The sequence below is a fragment of the Pongo abelii genome, chromosome 14, assembly GCF_028885655.2.
Source record: "Pongo abelii isolate AG06213 chromosome 14, NHGRI_mPonAbe1-v2.0_pri, whole genome shotgun sequence".
NCBI classification, from domain to species: Eukaryota; Metazoa; Chordata; class Mammalia; order Primates; family Hominidae; genus Pongo; species Pongo abelii.
In genome coordinates, this window is record NC_071999.2 from 97,283,125 (window position 1) to 97,303,056 (window position 19,932).

At 40.6% G+C, this 19,932-nt stretch overlaps 1 long non-coding RNA gene across 1 annotated transcript in view; it reads right to left on the bottom strand.

Annotated features, from left to right (window-relative positions):
* The window catches only part of LOC134759901 (uncharacterized), an 84,675-nt gene that overhangs the window by 46,966 nt on the left and 17,777 nt on the right, over nt 1–19,932 (bottom strand). Inside the window, exon 2 of the long non-coding RNA XR_010136807.1 lies at nt 19,663–19,729. This is a non-coding gene — a long non-coding RNA (uncharacterized LOC134759901). The remainder of the gene's footprint in view (nt 1–19,662; nt 19,730–19,932) is intronic.

The window sequence follows — 19,932 nt, forward strand, 5'->3', positions numbered from 1 at the left end:
AATGCCTCCAGGATATTCTGACCGAATATCCTGCTCAAGTTTGAGAACCACTGCAAGAGGACAGTCATTCCACGATATTTTGTGAGTCTTTCCTGTGCCCAGGCACTCTGTCTATAAAGAAAAATTGGAAGTGAGCTTCTAATTTGGTATGGTATCATCGGGAAAGAATAACAATGTACTATAATAGTCCAGAAGAAGAAAGGATTAAGTCTTACTGTGGGAAGGCTTTCCACACAGCCCTTTCAGCAGCCTCTCAAATTATTACGCGGCTTTAGGATTTGACGGTGACCATGGACAAGGCAACGTCAGGTGGGCTTTTACAGACTATAGACTGGCGATCTTAAACCCCAAATGTCCCGTTTACTTTCCATCTTCTGATGACAACGATCTGATGAGAGTTACACAGCGTGAGCCCAAGAACAGGAGGTGTTATGGCAAGCGGCATTGCCTTCTGTTCCGAAGCCACTGATCAGCTTCACCCCACCCCATCCCCAGCGTCTTTCCAAAGTGGCTCAGTCAAGTTTTGCCGAAATTAAAGGCTCTGGCTTCACTCCCTGAAGCACAGCATTGAGCTGGCGGCCAGGGCCAAACCTAAGCTAGAGTCCAACAGAGCCGCCCAGTCACCTCACCCACTCATAGCCCCCTCCCGGGAATCCCCGGTGTGCGCTGTCCCTCGCCAGCCCCGGGCGCCTTGACAGGGGAGCCCAGCTCCTCCGGCACAACCCGGAAGGAAGGGTAAAGGGCCAGCAAGAAGGGAGAAGAAGCGAAAGGGCCGATCTTCTGTTGTTTTCCACGTCCGGTGGACGGCGCCTCTCCCTGGGCGTTTGCCCCGGTGCCCGCGGGCCTGGGCGCGCCTCTATGGCCGCAGCCGGGCGCGTCCTCCGCGAGCGCGCAGTGCCCAGCCCCGAGGGGACGCGGGGACCGCCCTCCGCCCAGGAACGGACAATCTGCGTTCACAACTGAGTCTGGGGCCTCCCAGACTCCCGCGGGGAAACGGCGAGCCCGGCACTGGTGGTCCCCGCTGGCCGGATCCCACCCAGGTCAGCGCAATCTTGTGCGCCGGGAGCCGCGGGCCCAAGCGAAAGGGACTCGCTGCCCAGGAAGGAGGGCGGGGCGCAGGGGTGCAGGCACCTCTCGGCTTCCTTTCCCCTTTATTTCTTATCCCATTCCCTCTCCTCTTCCTTCTCCGCTTCGATCCTTCCATCCTTCCCACTATTCTCGATCTTTCTGTAGCTCTCCTCCCAGATACTCACTGAAACAGTGGGAGGAGGAGCCACCGCCCTGCTGCCCTTTTGACTTTGCACATTCCTGATGGTCCCTTCCAAGCTGGGTTGGAAAAGAAAAAGTAAAGGATCGGGCTTCTAGAAAGAGTCATATCCCATTCACTCCCACACATGCACACCTGGAAACAGTAGTCCAAGAGAAACATCAACCCTGGGCGAAATTATCAAGTGATTACATCATTGCCCTTCTGTGATCGCGCACACACACCGCCAAGCAGGCATGCGCACATCCATGTGTTCACCCTCTGCGGGACCCAGCCGCTCCCCACAGATGGCATTTTATATGCTATGTCTTTCTTTTTTTTTTTAATATACATATATATTTATTATACTTTAAGTTCTAGGGTACATGTGCACAACGTGCAGGTTTGTTACATATGTATACACGTGCTATGTTGGTGTGTTGCACCCATTAACTCGTCGTTTACATTACGTATATCTCCTAATGCTATCCCTCCCCCGAGAAATAAACAATGAGAACATATGTGCTATGTCTTTCTGCATCAAATGGATACTCTCCTGTCTCATTTTCTCCAGGGCCTGCCAGGTGACTGGGATATATCCGCTCCACCTCCACTTAGCCTAAGCCTGCACTTGTCTCTCCCTCTTCTCCCACCAAATCTCCCCCCTTACCCTGTCCCTCAGTGGATATGTTCATTAAAACCAAGTAAAAGGAGTCCACAAACTTCTCACCCAAGGTAGTTATTTCATACTAAAAATTCTCTTCTCTTTAGGTCTGAGTGTGCTAATAACCATAGAGCCTCCAGATACACTCTATGATCCCACTATTTCTCCCGAGGACCCTTTGACTTTGAGATCTTGCTGGCAGGGGGCACCTGTGTGTTGAAAGGGATCAGACTAGACCCTGGAGTAATAGAAGTTAAACTTCTATATCGGTAACTTAAAAACATGTCTCAGCTTATCAGGTATTGCCCAGCACACAGCATATGGTACCCCTGAAAGGGTACTTAGCAGATATCTTTTGTAGGAAGGAGGGGTTCTAGAGCAAGGTAGAGAGCAATGGTATTCCGTCCTGACTGCACATAATATTCACCAGGGAGCCATGTAGGTATGTGTGTGTGTGTATGTGTGTGTGTTTGTGTGTGTACGTGAGCGTGCATGCAAGTGTACACACAGCACCAGGGATAGGACCTGGATATATATTAATCATTGAAAAATATAAAAACCATTCTTATGCTCTGGGATGAAGCCTGGACATAATTTGGGGAGTTTTGTTTTGCTTTTTTTTTATTCCTTGGGTGATTCTAAGATACCGTTATGATTAAGAAGTGCTGCTAAAAGCCTTCTCAAAACACAGTTCCAAGACCAGCAGTATCATCATAACCTGGAAGCTGGTGAGAAACGCAGATCCTCAGGTCACACCCCAGACAGACTGAATGAGGAACTCTGGAGGTGAGGCCCAGTAATCTGTGTTTCAATAAGCCCTCCAGATGATTCTGATGCACACCGAAGTCTGACAAACCAATGAGGGTTGTCTGGTCTACACCATGCTATATCATCCACAGAACTAAAATAATATGCATATTTTAAAAGAACTATATATAAGCAGCAAACAGATAAGGCTATGCCCACAGAGCCTAAAATATTTACTAGATGGCCCCTTACAGAAAAAAAGATTCCATTCTAGACTAGAGGGTCATATGGTGGGGGACCCTGTTATCCTACCAGACAATGGCAGTATGAGAGTACTGAGAAGTTTTGTGAATTAGTAAGAGACAGGAGAATGTAGGGAAAGAGAATAGGAAGGTGTCAAGAGTAGAGAGAGGGAAAGATATTTTTTCTTATTCATATTAAACCAGGCACTTGCTTAAGGGATTTGCTAAAATCACTGGAGGTCAAAGCAAGATTGCCCTCTTTTTTGTAGATGTGCATTATTTATAAGCATCAAGCAAACAAGTATGGAGGATCTGTCTTTAATATGGCATGTATAAGCCACAGCAGTCTTCCAGGTAGAAGCTGAAGTAGGCTAGTTCCATTTTTAGTCCACTTCCCTCAGCCCTACCTCTACCCAAAGCTGTTTGTGTGTAGGTTTGCTTTCCCTAGGAGCCCTTCAGTGCCTCGAAGACAGAAAATAGAAGCTTTATTTTTGTGGTACGTTGAGCCTGAAGCGGAGTGATAGGCACAGAGTAGGTGCTTACATATGTACATTTCAATCAATGTTTGTTTAAAAATTCCCATGCATGGTTCTCTGTAGGAAATAGTGCCAACTCTTCACGTATGTGCTAGGTTAGATATTTGGGGAAACTACACCAACTGTCAGATAAGGAGGAGGCTAAAAATTATGTAATAAAGGCTATGAGGCATCCAAAATAGCGAACATTATATTTTACTAATTGTTAAAAGAAATAATGCCCATCTTTGATACAACAGGGCAACCATTCATAAACTGGGATCAATCTTTATCCACTCAAAATAAAGTTGGAAAAGCTTATTGCTGGTTAATGTCAGTGCTATTTGTTCACCTAATAATGGGTCACCTCCCTGCTCATCATTCTTAGTAAGGTATGTAAACTAAATGCATACATGTGGATTTCCATTTTAAAAACTAGACTTATAGCATCCATTTTGATTGAATGATACTATTTCCAGGCCTGGATCCCAGCCATTACTAATACTACTTGGCTGTGGTGGGGCTAAAATGAATTCTATTAAAAGAGAAAATCCTAAGTAACAGATATGTTCACAAGTTGCTCTCCATTTAGCACTCAACCTGTTTAAAAATATGTGATTCTTTTAATCCAGAATTAATGCAAAATTACAGCATTTCAGTACTGTATTGTGTGCTTTGATAAACAAAAATTTTTGCCAAAAACCTCATATTGTAATTTTTGGAAAAGGCAATCATTTGGGGCTTGGGTAGTCTCTCTCTGACAATGAAAAAAAAATGTTATTGATTCACAAACAAATATTTGTTTCCTCAAACTTATTCCTACCTCATGTTTCAAGGCTACTTCAAGTCATTCAGACACCTCACTTGCCATTAAATTAAGAACAGATGTAGCAACACCAGCGTAATCTACTAGAGTGAAACCTTGTGTACTAGTCAACTTGAGCTGCCATAACTAAATACCATAGACTGGGTGGTTTAAACAATAGAAGTTATTGTCTCACAGGTCTGCGGGCTGAATGTCCAAGATCAGGGTACCGGCATGGGCTGGTGCTGGGGAGGTCCACCTTCCTGGTTTGTGGAGGGTGACCTCCTCACTGTGTCCTCACAGATGAGAGGGACAGAGAGAAAGTCTAGGTCTTTTTTTTTTTTTTTTTTTTTGAGATGGAGTTTTGTTATTGTTACCCAGGCTGGAGTGCAGTGGTGCCATCTTGGCTCACTGCAACCTCCGCCTTCCAGGTTCAAGTGATTCTCCCGCCTTAGCCTTCCAAGTAGCTGGGATTACAGGTGTCCACCACCAGGCCAAGCTAATTTTTTGCATTTTTAGTGGAGATGGGGTTTCACCATGTTGGCCAGGCTGGTCTCACAATCCTGACCTCAGATGATCCACCCGCCTCAGCCTTCCAAAGTGCTGGAATTACAGGCATGAGCCACTGTGCCCCTAGGTCTCTTCTTATAAGAATACTAATCCAATCTAATCAGGGCTCCACCCTTATGACCTCATTCAACCTTCATTATTTTTGTGAAGGCTCTACCTCCAAATATAGTCACACTGTGGGGCCAGAGCTTCAACATACAAGTATGGCGGGGTGGGCACAATTCAGTCCACAGCACCTTGGTTTTTAAAGATGTAAAAATTCAACCTTGTTCAAGTATAGAGTACCTAGTTAAATCCAGCGGAAAGCAACTAGACTATGAAGTCTCATTTACACACATGATTGTAAAAACACAAAGTTGATTTGAGTCTTTAGCACAGTAATAAAAAAAATTACCAAATACCGGTATCCCTTTATGAAAATAATATGAATGTATGAAAGTATAGTTGAGGCTACCTAGGAGGTTGAGATGCTTGCAAATGCTAAAACATAACATGTTTAAAATGCCACTAAAGTGTAAAAGTTCACCAACAAAGATAGCAAAGACCACAATTTTATTGAAGTCCCACAAAACAAATACAATATAAAATTATTGCTCTAAATAATTTGATCAAATGCTTTTGATTAAATACTTTTTTTTTCTTTGACAGAGTCTTGCTCTGTTGCCCAGGCTGGAGTGCAGTGGTGTGATCTCGGCTCACGGCAACCTCCGCCTCCAGGGTTCAAGCGATTCTCCTGCCTCAGCCTCCTGAGTAGCTGGAATCATAGGCATGCACCCCCATGCCTGGCTAATTTTTTGTATATTTAGTAGAGACAGAGTGTCACCATGTTGGCCAGGCTGATCTCAAACTCCTGGCCTCAGGTGATCCACCTGCCTCAGCCTCCCAAAGTGTTGGGACTACAAATGTGAGCCACCACACTCTGTCTGATCGGATTCTTTTGATCAAATGCTTTTACCTATGCTAATCATGGTGTTTTGCTGCATGTTTGCACCCCATTTTCCCAAGGAAGAGGCAAATTACAAAAAAATAAAATTAAAAATATGGCAGAAAGCAAGACGTACCTTTAAAAAAATGTAGAATATGCCTCGAGGTCAATACAGATCCAGGCCTCTATTTCAAACTCTCTTATCAGTCACCATCTACTCCTAGGTATCTGTAGCCACTAGTATCACATTAACATTCCTATAGATATTAGTTTGATGAATGTTTTTAAAGGCCATGGTTGCCCCCTGCGGGTGCATATTACTAAGATAAGGGTCTTCATAGCTGGGACATATAGCCAACTACTCCCATAATCAGGTCTACTTAGCATGTTGGGCCTTCCCTGGTTGCCTCTTGATGGTCCTGTCAACACCTACCCAGTTCCCATACTGGACTGGCTCCTTAGTACATATAGTTTAGCTGAACAGTAACAAAATTTTAGGTTGAAAGATTTCCTTGCTTTGGCCCTCCTTCTCAAAATCAACCCCAAAGGACCAGATTAAATCTATCCCTATTCAAGAAAATCAGCTATTAAAGCAGACAAGGCAGATTGATTGCATGTCCGACTTTGTGTTTCTGGAAAAATATCCAACATCCTTACAATATATTCCCCTTCAATGGAGCTAGCTTAAATTCCTTTCTCTTTTCTACAACCAAATAACTCCCAAGGCAATAAACGATTCAAGATGGAATCATGGTCAACAGGCTGGACTACCTCAGAAAAGTCTAGAAGAAAGTATTATAAGAAAATGTATAGATATCTAAGTTTATCAGAACAGAAACCAGTCAAGAAATAGAACCTTTATGAGATAATTACACAGGGCAAAAAAAGTGGTCAAGTGTGGAATTAGAGCGGCAACCCACGCAGTAGCAGGGAGATACTACCACCTATGCGTTTGGAGAAACAGAAGGAGAAGATAGGGCTAATAGAACACAAGAGTTAGGGCTGCCCATGAGGATGTGGGATTATAGAGGGTGATGCTGCCTAGCAAAGCTAAAAGCACAGTTGATAAAACTATAATTAGAAATCCATCCAAAACAGGAAGGTTAGGGGTGAGAAAAATTCCCTGGCTTCTACTCTCTTGCTCTCCTTCTATCTCCTGCCTCTTTTTCCCACTGGCCAAACCCAGCTGGAAGCTGATTGGATAAGAAGCTAGAGAAATGCAGGTGGCAGGAGTCAATATTATACCATACAGGGCAAAAGGAGGGAAATGGATCAGAGAGCAAATAAGTTGCCCAGTAATCCACCAGTCTCTGATACTGGTTACTAGATCTGCATCAGTAAGCCTGGTAGGTCAAGACTACTCAAACATGGTCTGCTTTAGTGAGGATTGATTCATAATCAATGATTCAATTGATTGGTCCTGAAGTAGAGAATATCAGTGATGCACATGAACTCAGTAGTGGTTGACTCGACTGGATTCATATGCAGACATAAAGTAATCAGAAACCAACTGAAAATGTTTTTCCATAGTAGAAGAAACAAAATATGGTTCCCACCTTCAATTAACCCTCTGGTTGTAGCAAAATGATGTAAGTGACACCGTGCTTCAGAGTGGAGAGGAAGGAATAAAAAGTGAGCTAACGTTTATTGAGCTCCTATTATATTCCCTAGGCTAGCCATGTCGGTGGGCCATCTATTTACCCATACTGAGTATGGGTACTGAGGGCTTTATCAACACTGCTTCATTTAGTCATATAAAACCTTGTGTTAGTAGACAATTCTCCATGAGTCTCTGATAATTGTAAACATGTTATGAGCAAAGTCACTCACAGCTTTAGTTCCAGAGTATCTTCGTATAGCAAACAGCCTTGAAAGATAAAATGGTGTCTCCTTCCAGAGCAGAGGGCAGGGGTTGTGTTTGGTTGGTTTTTGTTGTTGCTGCTTTTTTTTTTTTCTTCTTTTCTACGGCCCAATATAATGAAGATAATATCTTAGTCTGGGACAAAGGTCAGGCAGCTTTGCTTGCACACCATAATAAAAGATGTGGATTCTTTAAGCCTGGAATTCCTGAGCTATGTGACAAACCCACTTAGGACACAGCATCCACCTAGGCTGCTCACCGTTACAGAGCAGACTTGGGTGGCAAGGGAACTAGCATGAATGTGAAGCTCGGGCTGCTCCATATGCCATGAGTCCTCAGTCTTTGGGCCAGGGATCTTCTGGTTTTTGCCAGCATCCATGAAACTGAAGTAGGCTAACTTGTTAGCTTGCAAATAAGATAAAATCTCAGACCCTTCACGTTTCTTGACACTAGCATCATGGCACCAGGGCAAAGCAAGAGGCACCTTGGGTGCACAATGTAAGGAGGAATTCACTCAAGATCCTGCAAGGGCCTTCTCTATGGGCTCTTCTCTTCCCTCCCTCTAGTCCTGGCCTTTCTTGACTCCTTGGGTACTAAGTATTATATTACTCATTTTATAGATGAATATTGTAGACAAAGTTTTAGTCCAAGATCTGTCTCCATCCAAATCACATTTTACCGTGTGTACATGTTCATGCATAGCGTATTCACAGGTATGGAGGACCTGAAGTGGTGATGGCACCAGAGATTATTAAAGAAAAACAGAATTGTCTGATAGGAAAAATACACCAAGCTTTTGGACAGTTTAGTAGAAATTGGACAGCATCATCTCTGATACCATTTTGACTTTGGAGTTCTGGATGCACAGCTCACCTTGCATCACAAACAAATCATAGTGTACTGGGCTGTGCTGAACTGCAACATTCATGTATTACCTGGCCTTCACACAGAAGACAGCAGAACTTGCTTTGGAGTTTTCTACACTGAAGAGATATCCAAGAGATATAGAAAATTTGTTGCTATGAAAGAATAACTCAGTTTGAACTAAAATGCTTTGCAGACCATGAAGGAAAGTGGCAGGGCTGTAAACACTGATGGACCTTGTCAACAGTGGTTTCAGACATTATATCCAACCACTGTGGCAGAGGAGTCACTCTTTTTTTTTTTTTTTTTTTGTATTTAGTGTCAGATGCAAGCACAAGAAAAAAAACATTACTGGAGGCTTAATTGAAAGCTAATAATAAATTTTATGGAATATAAAAGGAAAGGGGATGTCAGGGAGAGTTAAAATGATATTTTCATTCAGATCACTTGAAGTTAAAAAATTCTTGCTTAAATGAGGTGCTTAACTCCTTATTAGAAAGGTTAACTTGGGAGCATTTAGATGAAAAACCAGAATTCCATTAATAGACATTAACGATGGAATCTGAAGTTGTTCCATTTGATAATATAGACGGATGGGAGTAATGAGGGCAGACAAGGTCAAATTTATACATTAAAGTGAACGCTATATCTTGGAAAATTAAAAGACATAAGACTTTAAGTCAAGTCTAGAGCTCTTAAAATCCCAGCATTTGAATGGTGAAAATTATCCTACATTTAATTTTGATTGGATGACATATCAGGCACAAAGAAGGCAAGTTCCATATGCAATGAATACAATCATTCACATATACATATAAATATATGTGTGTATGTGTCTTTGTATACAGAGATACATACATGTAGCACTACCTAATATTCTATAAAGAAAGCTGCTTCCTTTGTCTGTTCTGGGACCCAGTGCCTTTACTGAGATCTCCAGGGAAAATCCTTTCAGGCCTATTGCATCTGTTGCAATCCAAAGGTATCTATAAAATTACCTAGAGGGGTCCTTCCACTTAGAGTTTTCTGAACCTATAAAAGGCTTCATGGAGGAGGACTGAACTAATATGATAAAAGACTTATATTCTGTTTTACTAATCAGTTAATGTATGTACTGACACTGAATTAGTTAATTCAGTTATACAACCTGCAGTTACTTAACATCTCTTAGCTTCAGTTTCTCCTGAGGAGTGTAATGGAAAAACACATACCTTAATGTTAATGTGAATTTAATGAAATAATGCAAGCAGAGTGCTTGGCATGCACCTAGCTTTTTAAAGCGTTAGCTATTATTTTTTATCATGCACATTATAGAAAATATACTTTCTCCTCACAGAGGATTGGTGAAAACCCTTAGCCATGTACAATGCTAAGAATCTGAGCTATAGTTCTCTTTGGGTCTCTGGGGTTTACATACCATCTTCTAAGTCCCTCACAATGTTCTTATTCTGCCCTTCAGGGTGGGGGTGGGGGTCAAGTGCCTCCCAGCATCAGGGCTGAGAAGTCTCAGATGTTATCTGCAATATCTCAAAAGTTCACATTTCAATATCCGAGTCTTTGTATACCATGGTAAATGATCTTCAAACTCTCCTCCAAAGTGCTCTTCTGAATGCCTGCCAAGGATTACTCATGTCCCAGAAAGTGACTTCTCTCTCAGTGTGTGCATGCCGTAGCTTCTTGTTCCTCTGGGAGGGCTCTGAGCCTGACACCCCTCAGCGCTGCCAGATCTGTGTCGTTTGCTCTGTGTTGTGGTAGGGATGGAGGGAACCTGACTCCATAACACTTCTGGTCGGAGGAGTCACCTCTGAGTTTGGTCATCACCATAAAGAATCCCCCATTGTTTGGCAAGTAAGATATGATGCCACCTGCTTAGCCCCATTGAACATCAACCCACCTGGTTACAGCAGCCACAAGACCTCACTTTGTATGAACTGCATTCCTCACATGTTGTGTACTGCAGAACAGAAACACACTCTAGAAGGGTTTTTATTACACATACAGTGGCACCTCCATCCCACTTTCCCCTTAAAAACAGCAAATATTTATATAACACTTTTGCTCTAAGTGTTATATAATGCAAGCTACTATATTATATTTATATAATACCAGCTATTGTTCTAAGCACTTTACATGTAATAATTCACTCAGTCCTCAACAGCAACACCATGAGATGGAAACCAGTATTATCTCCATTTTACAGGTTAGGAATGTTAGGCACAGAGGGGTTGAATAGATTGCCCATAGACATGGCTAATAAGATGCTGAGCACGGCTTCTAGTGCTCTGCTCTCTTTCAAATGGCATGATAAACCCATGTTTATGTAACCATTATAAATACTTCTTAATATTGAGCATTCTCTGACTCTGAAATTGTAATCATTGACATATATACATTTATATCCACAAGAAAAGAAGAACTAAAAATTGTACAAGAAACATTTTGGACACATTAGTGATAACTAACTGGAAATAAAGTCACTTGTCCTCTCGGAACCTCCCTAAAGCAAAAATAAATATAAGATGCAAAAGATTACAAAACCAGACCTGCAGTCCATTTTATGCTTTTTCTTTGCATGAGTAGGAAATGCAGGATAAATACCTATTTCATGAAACGCTCTTAGGAGAATTATGAGTATCTTTAGAAATAGCTGCAACATAAGTCAGCTCTGAATGTCTTGATTAATACTGCCATCTAATGCCCAATGGAGAAATCCAAATTTATTTTAGACTGAATGTGTCCTGGTGCTGTCCTCCAACATTACTAACAGAAATGGCAGCACAAATTGTATTATCAGCTAGGATCCTATAACTGTATCAATCATTGTGAGATAAACTTTAGAAAGTAACAAGAGACTGTGGCTCTTTAGCATTACAGTCCAGCTTTAGGCACCTTAGTTTCACGGTATGGTGGCATAGTCATTACAAAAACTGATTTCATTATAACCACCCACAAGGTATAAGACCAACATCACAAAATACTGTCAGTAAAACCCTACTGAAATAATCAATATTTATTTTGCTTTCTATTTAAATCTCTTTAGATATTTTTTCCTCTCTTGCTTCTTCTTGAGAAGTGTATTGATAAAACATGTTTTTCCTTGGCCTGGAGAAATATACCAAATAAAAATGCAGAAGCTAAACAAAGTCTAAAGTGTGACAATAAGACCAGGTACTGTATGCATAAAGAAAAGTATAATCTATGCTAGGCACAATTCACTCATGTCTGTAATCCCAGCTGCTTAGAAGGCTAAGGAGTGAGGATCACTTGAGCCCAGGAGTTTGAGGCTGCAGTTAGCTATGACAACACCATTGCACTCCAGCCTGGGCAATAGAGTGAGACTCCATCTTTAAAAAAAAAAAAAAAGAAAGAAAAGAAAAAAAAGAGTATGGTTTATTTTCACTTTTACTTACATGTATCAATGTAAATGTGTAGATTGTTCTACTTTTATCTCTCTTGGATTATTTCTCGATAGTTGATTGATAATTATTTGCTGGTAACAAGAAGATTGGATGACCCTGGGATCCTTTTAGCTTGGACATAAAAGATGAAAAGAAAACTTATTCATGGTAATTTACATATTGTTAAGTTAAAGAACCTTTACTCTTCCTGAAAAGTTCCCATAGGTTTTACATGTTTATTTAATCTTTACTTAAATTTAAAACATTCTATAAATTATTACATTTTTATAATCTACATGTTAACTAATAGTCTCCTCTTAACGTGACTTCCAAAAATTACGTATTCAGCTGTGTGTGGTGGCTCACGCTTATAATCCCAGCACTTTGGGAAGCCAAGGCAGGTGGATCACCTGGGGTCAGGAGCTCGAGACCAGCCTGGTCAACATGATGAAACCCTGACTCTACTAAAAATACAAAAACTATCCAGGCATGGTGGCAGGCACCTGTAATCCCAGCTACTCGGGAGGCTGAGGCATGAGAATCATTTGAACCTAGGAGGTGGATGTTGCAACGAGCCAAGATGGCACCACTGCACTCCAGCCTGGGGTATACAGTGAGACTCTGTCTCCAAAAAAAAAAAAAAGAAGAAGAAAAAACAAAACAAAACTGATATATTCATTCTTGTCAACATGATTGAGCAAGTTTTAGATAACTAGTGCTATAATAACCACATACATATTACACCTAGAAGAATCCAATTCATGGCGTAAAGCTCATTTGATCCTTCAACTTCCCCAACTTCCCCAAAGTAAGAATGCTTTGATTAGTATAACTAAACCACGAGTAGACCCCATTGGTTAATCAGTTTCACAAGGATAGTTCTCACATCATGAGTGGGCCTGAGACATGGCTCCATCCCATATGGCATATGGAAAGACAACTTGAGCAGTGTGCAAAACAAAATTTCAGGGCCAGAAAAGAGGATCCCTAAGTAAGAGATGAACTTGCCATGATTTATCCACCGAGCATCCTCCCTTCCCCATTGCCCTTAGATCTGCTTGCTTTGTCGCTCTTCTAAGGCTGACAAAATTAAATTAAAAAGTAGGATGACTGTTTATAAAGGGCAGAAAACCATCCAGGGATAGATCTGTCCCTACATATTGACCAATTCCATCTTATGACATTTATGCATGTATTTAGACAAAATAGGAAAAGATAGTATTTATGCAATTTCAAGCCAGTTTCTAAGAAAGAGTTGAATTATTATTAAAAGTGATTCTGAAAACTGATAAAATACTGTCAAATTTGAAATGAATAGCTATTTTCAGAATAGCAAGTGATTTGAGTCCATTCAGCCTCTACTGTTCAAATCAGTTTGTTGCTGGCACAGCTGAAACCATTTGCTGGGGTATTTGGAATTGAATACAAAGAAAAAGAAATAGCTTGACCTGACATTAATTAATATAATGTTGTTAGGAGCAATTCAGCTTGCTAGATGCAAAACCAAAATTCTTTAAGATTTAACCTTCTGGTATGAAGTACTTCTAAGCAATTTTCAGCAACTCCATGTGGAATTCTTAAAATGCAGAAGTAACATTATTATAATAATGGCTATGAACTAGGGACAGAAAAGAGGCAGACATTCATCCTGACACAGATAAATAATGGGCAAAGTAAATTATTAGCTGGATACTTGTTATACATGAACTAAACCATCTCAATTATATTTATACACAAAGCATAATGTTCTGGAATCCATTTAAATGAACACAATAGTAGTTACTAGGGAAAAATGATTTTGATTGTATCATTAAATTTAAAGCATTCACTTTAGGCACTGAACACAGCCCTCAAGTGGGCCTTTTATCACAAGTTTAATGTGAAGAGTGCAAGAAAAAATTTGCCAGCTAATGTTTTTAGCATCTAAAGCTCTCTCCATTTCTTGATAAGAATATCTAAAATACTCAGGAAAAAAGTCAGCATTGCATCTCTAATTCAGCCTCAAAAATAATGTGGAAATATTGAAAAAAAAGAATAAAATGGCAGGGGGGTGGGGGGAACCACTTACCGATTGTCTGCCTGTTCAGGATAGTAAATGTCATCGGTCATAAGGGACTGTGAAGCCTCATCACTCTTTAGATTTCACGAAAGACAGAAACTAACTTGAAAAGTTAGCAGAGATAACTTGAAAAGTTCTGCTACCCTGAATCATTTACCACAAATTGAAATATACATTGGGGTTTTATGTTGAGTAATGATTGACCATGTTTTGAGAAAACTGCCTCTTATTTTGTTTTCCTGATTTTCTGTCAAAAAAAAAAAACCCAGAAATATCCATCCAATAATTAAAGTTGACCATTTTGTATAATGATTTTCAATCTTTGTAATAGTAGTAGTAATTGTTGTTGTTACATATCCCTTTGAGAATTTGAAGATCTCTCCAGAAAAATCCACGTACGTTCCCTTCAGTTCTGCATGTTTCAGAAGATTCACAGAAGTTTTATTCAATTTAAGAAGGTGATAATGTAGGTAGGAATAAGATAAGCAGGATAAAAAAGGAATGTGATAATGTATAACATGATGATGAAGAGCAATTCTAGAACCAGGTTTGGATGGTTCAGGGTCATTGTGCACAGCTCGACACAGAGGGAGGATAAAGAGAATGGTATCCTAGCTCTGATGGGGTTCAAATCCACCCCCACCATTCATAAACTCCATGAACTTGGTCAAGTTCTTAGTCTCGGTTTCTTCACCTGTAACCCTGTATCACCATTTTGAGTATTAGAAAAAGTAATGCCTGTAAAACGTTTTTAAATAAGAGGCATGGCACATAGTAAACACATAGAAAGATAAGTTGCTATCATTGTGTCCAAGTTGGAGCTAGTATAATATCATAGAATGACATGCAAGTTATTATTCTAATCCTTCATCATTGACTCCTTGAATATGTTTTCTACCTGGTTGTACCATGAACATATTCTCTATTCCCATGCTTTGGAATGTCCTCTTCTTACCCTTTTCACACTGATAAGCTCCTACCCAGCATTTCATTCCCAACTCAATTATCACCTCCACTGGGATGGTTTCCTCAATTCCCTTGGACAGAGCTTGCTGTTCCTTTCCCTATACTCATAGCATGTATTATCTGTATTATTTAACTCACCACCTTATACTGAAGTTTTAAATCCACCTTTTTACACTCTTAGATTGTAACATTTTTACTTCTATTCCGAAGTCTTAGCACATGACTGGCAAAAAGCTAAATATTTAATAATAGATGGGTGGAATGAAAGAAAGAAGAAAGAGAAGGATGGAGTAACAGAGGGAGAAAGGAAAGAAGGAAGGCTGGTTGTATTGCCAATCTCCATCGAAATGGAATAAAAGTGAACCCATTTTTTTCCCCCACAATTGAAACTCCCTGGAGTTCTCTCTCTCTAGGTTTATGTGAGGGTTTTTCTGGGTTTTTTTTTTTTTTTTTTTTTTTCAGTGCTTTCACTATCTCCCACTTTAAACCCATAGTCCTATCTGACTTTTTTGCTCAATCCCTTGAAAGGCAATCCATTAGAACGCCATCTTATCTTTCTTTTTTTGAGACAGAGTCTGCTCTGTTGCCCAGGCTGGAGTACAATAGTGCGATCTCGGCTCACTGCAACCTCCACCTCCCAGGTTCAAACAATTCTCCTGCCTTAGCCTCCTGAGTAGCTGGGATTGCAGGCATGCACTAACACACCTGGCTAATTTTTGTATTTTTAGTAGAGAAGAGATTTTGCCATGTTGGCCAGGCTAGTCTTGAACTCCTGACCTCAAGTGATCCTCCCACCTCGGCCTCCTAAAGTGCTAGTATTACAGGCATGAGCCACTGCACCTGGCCAACCATTTTATCTTTCTTCATGGAATATCTTGATCTGTCAACCTCTTATTCCTCTTATACTAATAGTTTAGAACTTGTGCCTAAAGCATTTTTAAAACCTTCCTTACTGCTCTCTCATGTCCAGTCTCTCCCTACTAAAAATTAATTTTCCCCGAGAAAAACTAATTATGTCATTTCTTGCTAGAATACCTTTAAGAGTTCCCTGTTGCCTGACACTCAGTGTGCTCCAAAGTCTGGTGCCAGCCAACCTTTTCAGAATTCTCTCACTCAATCCCTTCTCCTTTATCCAATGAAGTAGGCACATTTCTCTTACTCCATACTTTAGATCTCTTCCTCTACACCATACCTTTGCTCATGGTTACTCTCTTCTTCTCCAATGCCCTTCCTTTTTTCTTTTTAGCTCATGTAAATCTTTAATTAATAGTGTTTTATTTATCTAAGACCTCAGACCAATGACTTTCAGCCCATGGAGTACTAGAGATCATTTTAGTGCTAAAAAAATTAAATGTTGAAGATTTCCAGGTCTGTCATGAACTGTGAAGGGGCTGAGATTTTAACTACTTGCAAGCTAATAAGTTAGCCTGTTACTGTTTCATTAATGCTGGCAGAGGCAGGAGAATCCTAGACCAAAGACAAAGGACTTTTGCATCCTGGTAATGAAATAAGCAGCAAGCACATCAGGATATTGAGGCCTATAGCCCTTGTACCCCATACTACCAGAGCAATATTACAGGCCCAGATAGGTCTTTCACATCCACTGAGTTTGCTCACATATCAGAAACCCAGGGCCTAGGTCTCAACATTATTTTTTTTTCTAAATTTAATTATTAATTGATACATAATATTTCAGACATTTATATGGTTCGCGTGATATTTTGTTATATGATAGAATATGTAATGGACAAGTCATGGTATTTGAGGTATCCATCACCTCAAGTATTTATTTCTATATGTTGGGAACAATTCAAGTCGTCTCTTCTAACTACTTTCAAATATAAAATACATTGTTGTTAATGGAATCAGCCATATCTTTTCTTATCTTTTTTTGTTGTTGTTGTTTTTGTTTTGTTTTGTTTTGTTTGTTTCGTCACCCAGACTGGAGTGCAGTGGCACGATCTCGGCTCACTGCAACCTCCGCCTCCCAGGTTCAAGCAATTCTCCTGCTTTAGCCTCCTGAGTAGATGGGATTACAGGCGTGTGCCACCACACCTGGCTAATTTTTGTATTTTTAGTAGAGATGGGGTTTCACCATGTTGGCCAGGCTGGTCTCAAACTCCTGACCTCATGATCCACCCTCCTCAGCCTCCTAAAGTGTTGGGATTACAGGTGTGAGCCACTGCGCCCAGCCGATTCTATATCTTTGCTACTATGTATAGTGGCGCAATAAACATGAGAGCATAGGTATTTCTTTGATATGCTGATTTATTTTCCTTTGGATAAAGACCCAGTGGTGGGATTGCTGGATCATATGGCACATCATCTCAGCATTATTTTTTAATTTTTTTTTTTTGAGAAAGCATTGCTCTGTTGCCCAGGCTGGAGTACAGTGGCACAATCATGGCTCACTGCAGCCTCAACCTCTTGCTCAAGCAGTCCTCCCACCTTAGCCTCCTGAGTAGCTGGGACTATAGGTGCAGGCCACCATGCCTGGCTAATTTGTGCGTGTTTTTTGTAGAGGTGGGGTTTTACCATGTTGCCCAGGTTAGTCCTGAACTTCCGGGCTCAAGTGATTTGCCCACTTTGGCCTCCCAAAGTCCTGGGATTATAAGCCTGTGCCACCGTACCTAGCCTTCAGCATTATTTTTGAGCAAGCAGCAAACATTGTAGCAAATAATAGTCAGTCCTCTTCTCTCCAAGTAGCACACATTTACAGGGAAGTCAGACTATGATCCCTTTACCTACTAGTTGCCTGTATTACTAGCTACAGAAATGGGTTCACCAGTAGTGGGATACGCCTTGCAGTGTGTGGGGACATTCAGGGCTCATGCTTAAAAATATTAACAGTTTGCCACTCTTAACAACATTGAGTGACAAACATCATGACAAACAAGTAGACATTCATACACTTGTATTTTATTAGTCATAAAAGTACACACCTTTTTGAAAAGTAATTATATAGGTAATTTGTGAAGCATGAGTCAATCTACAGAAAATGCAACTCTCATTTCTATCATCCTTGGAGGTCTGTAATACACACAGGTTGGAAACCACTACTTTTCATTATAAAGCTCTTTGAGGTCTCAGACTGCATTTTGATGTATTTTTATTTCCCATGACCTAGCATAGGGTTTGGTTTATTCTAACTATTTAACAGATACTTGTTAAAGAAAAAAAATGAAGATAAATAGAATTTGCCAATAAATTTGAGTTGAAATCTATGGAGATACATTTCATAAACAGATCAATGAAGGTGGCTGACTTTGAAAACAATACGAGACAAAGAGCAACTGTACATCAATCCAGGATGTGGGGAAGCAGGTTTCGGCATGAGTTTGATTTCATTTTTCTTTGGTGTGTTGTAGAATTCTGTTAAAAGTTCTGTGGAGTAACATTCAATAGCCAAAAATAGATGCTTCTGGCAGGTAATGATATAGGAAAGTCACCATGACAGAGTTCAAATAGTAGCAGAATATTGATCAGGAGACCTAGATTCTAGTTTGAGTTCTTCCCCTAACAAGTTGTATGATATTTGACGTATATCTCCTGTCCTCATCTCAGTCTCCTCACCTGCAGTGGACAGGGACAAGGCTTAATTCTGTAAGGGATGTTGTTGGGGCCTCACCATGGTAGACAAAAAACAATGGCCACACATTTTTTTTTTTTTAGTTCTTCCCATCAGGTGGAATCTATTTCTCCATTCCTTGGCACTGAACTGGCCTTGTGACTTCCTTTGACCAACAGAATGTGGCGGAAGTAACCTTGTGCATGCCCCAAGCCTGGACCTCAAGAAGCCTTGCAGCTTGCACTCTTATACTGAGAACCCTCCCACCACACAAGCAAGCCTGAGCTAGCTTTCTGAATCAGGGGTCAGCAAACTTTTTCTGTAAAGAGTCAGATGGTAAATATATTAGCTTTGGGGTCTGTACAGTCTCTGCCTAACTCTTTCATTTTACTGATAAAGCAGATACAGGCAATATATAAAAGAATGTACTACAATAAAGATTTATTTACAAAAACAAGCAAAAAAACTGGATTTGGTCCATGGGTCACAGTTTCAGATCCATATGATAGAAGATAAGAAACTATGTGAAGAGAGGCTTCAGCCGTGCCAACTGCCCCAGTCATCCCAGCTAAGGCCGCAGACATGCGGGCAAGCCCAGCTTGATCAGCCGAAACCACCAGAGACCTACAGGATGGTCCAGTTGCCCCATCACATGAACAACCTGAAGAAATCTGAAATGAACTCAGTCACTGCAGTTTTAAGCTCTAGGTGGTTTGCTACACTGCCAAACTTCAACCATACACACGTTCCAATCTTCTTTTCCAGTCTAAAATACCTGTTCTCCAGCTGCTGTAAGGTTACTGAGGGCCCAGAGCTGCTCCTACTTCAGAGAACTGCCTTACCTTAGAGATTACACTCTGCCCCCAAGGCAGTCAACAATAAATGCCTGACAGGGAGGTACAACAGGTCAAACCTCTACTGCAAAATGGGTGCAATTCAGGTGTTGTGGGCTCTCTCTGGGGAGCCGGAGTGAGTTTCTGAGTTTCCCTCTGAAATCTTGCTTTGTTCGGGAGCTTTTTCCCTGCCCTGCCTTGCTTCCCTGTCTTCCTTTCTCCTGCATGTACTCTTCCAACAGACCATTTGCACAAAAATCACTAAGCCAAGTTCTGGATAGCTCCTAAAATTTCTTTGGTATCCATCATAATTATAATCAGGCCACAACTTGGGACAAAAGACTGAGATGCAAATGTGAAGGGCAACGTAATAAACCAAAAAAATAAAATTAAACCCACCTTAAGACACAGCAGAAGAAGAGTGTGATCTTCTATGCCCCAGATGTCTTGTCTGCACCTAGAAATGCTAGTAGGGGAAGGAAAATTGAAAGTAGAATTTCGTGGAATAAATTTAAAACCCTGGTAATCTGTCTTCACTTAATATCATTTTCTTAAAATTACCAAAATTATCAAATTTTTGAAATACATGTTTATTATATTGTCCGAAAAAAGTCCCTGTTATAGTTGGTGCATTTGTCCCCTCCAAATCTCATGTTGAAATTTGATGCA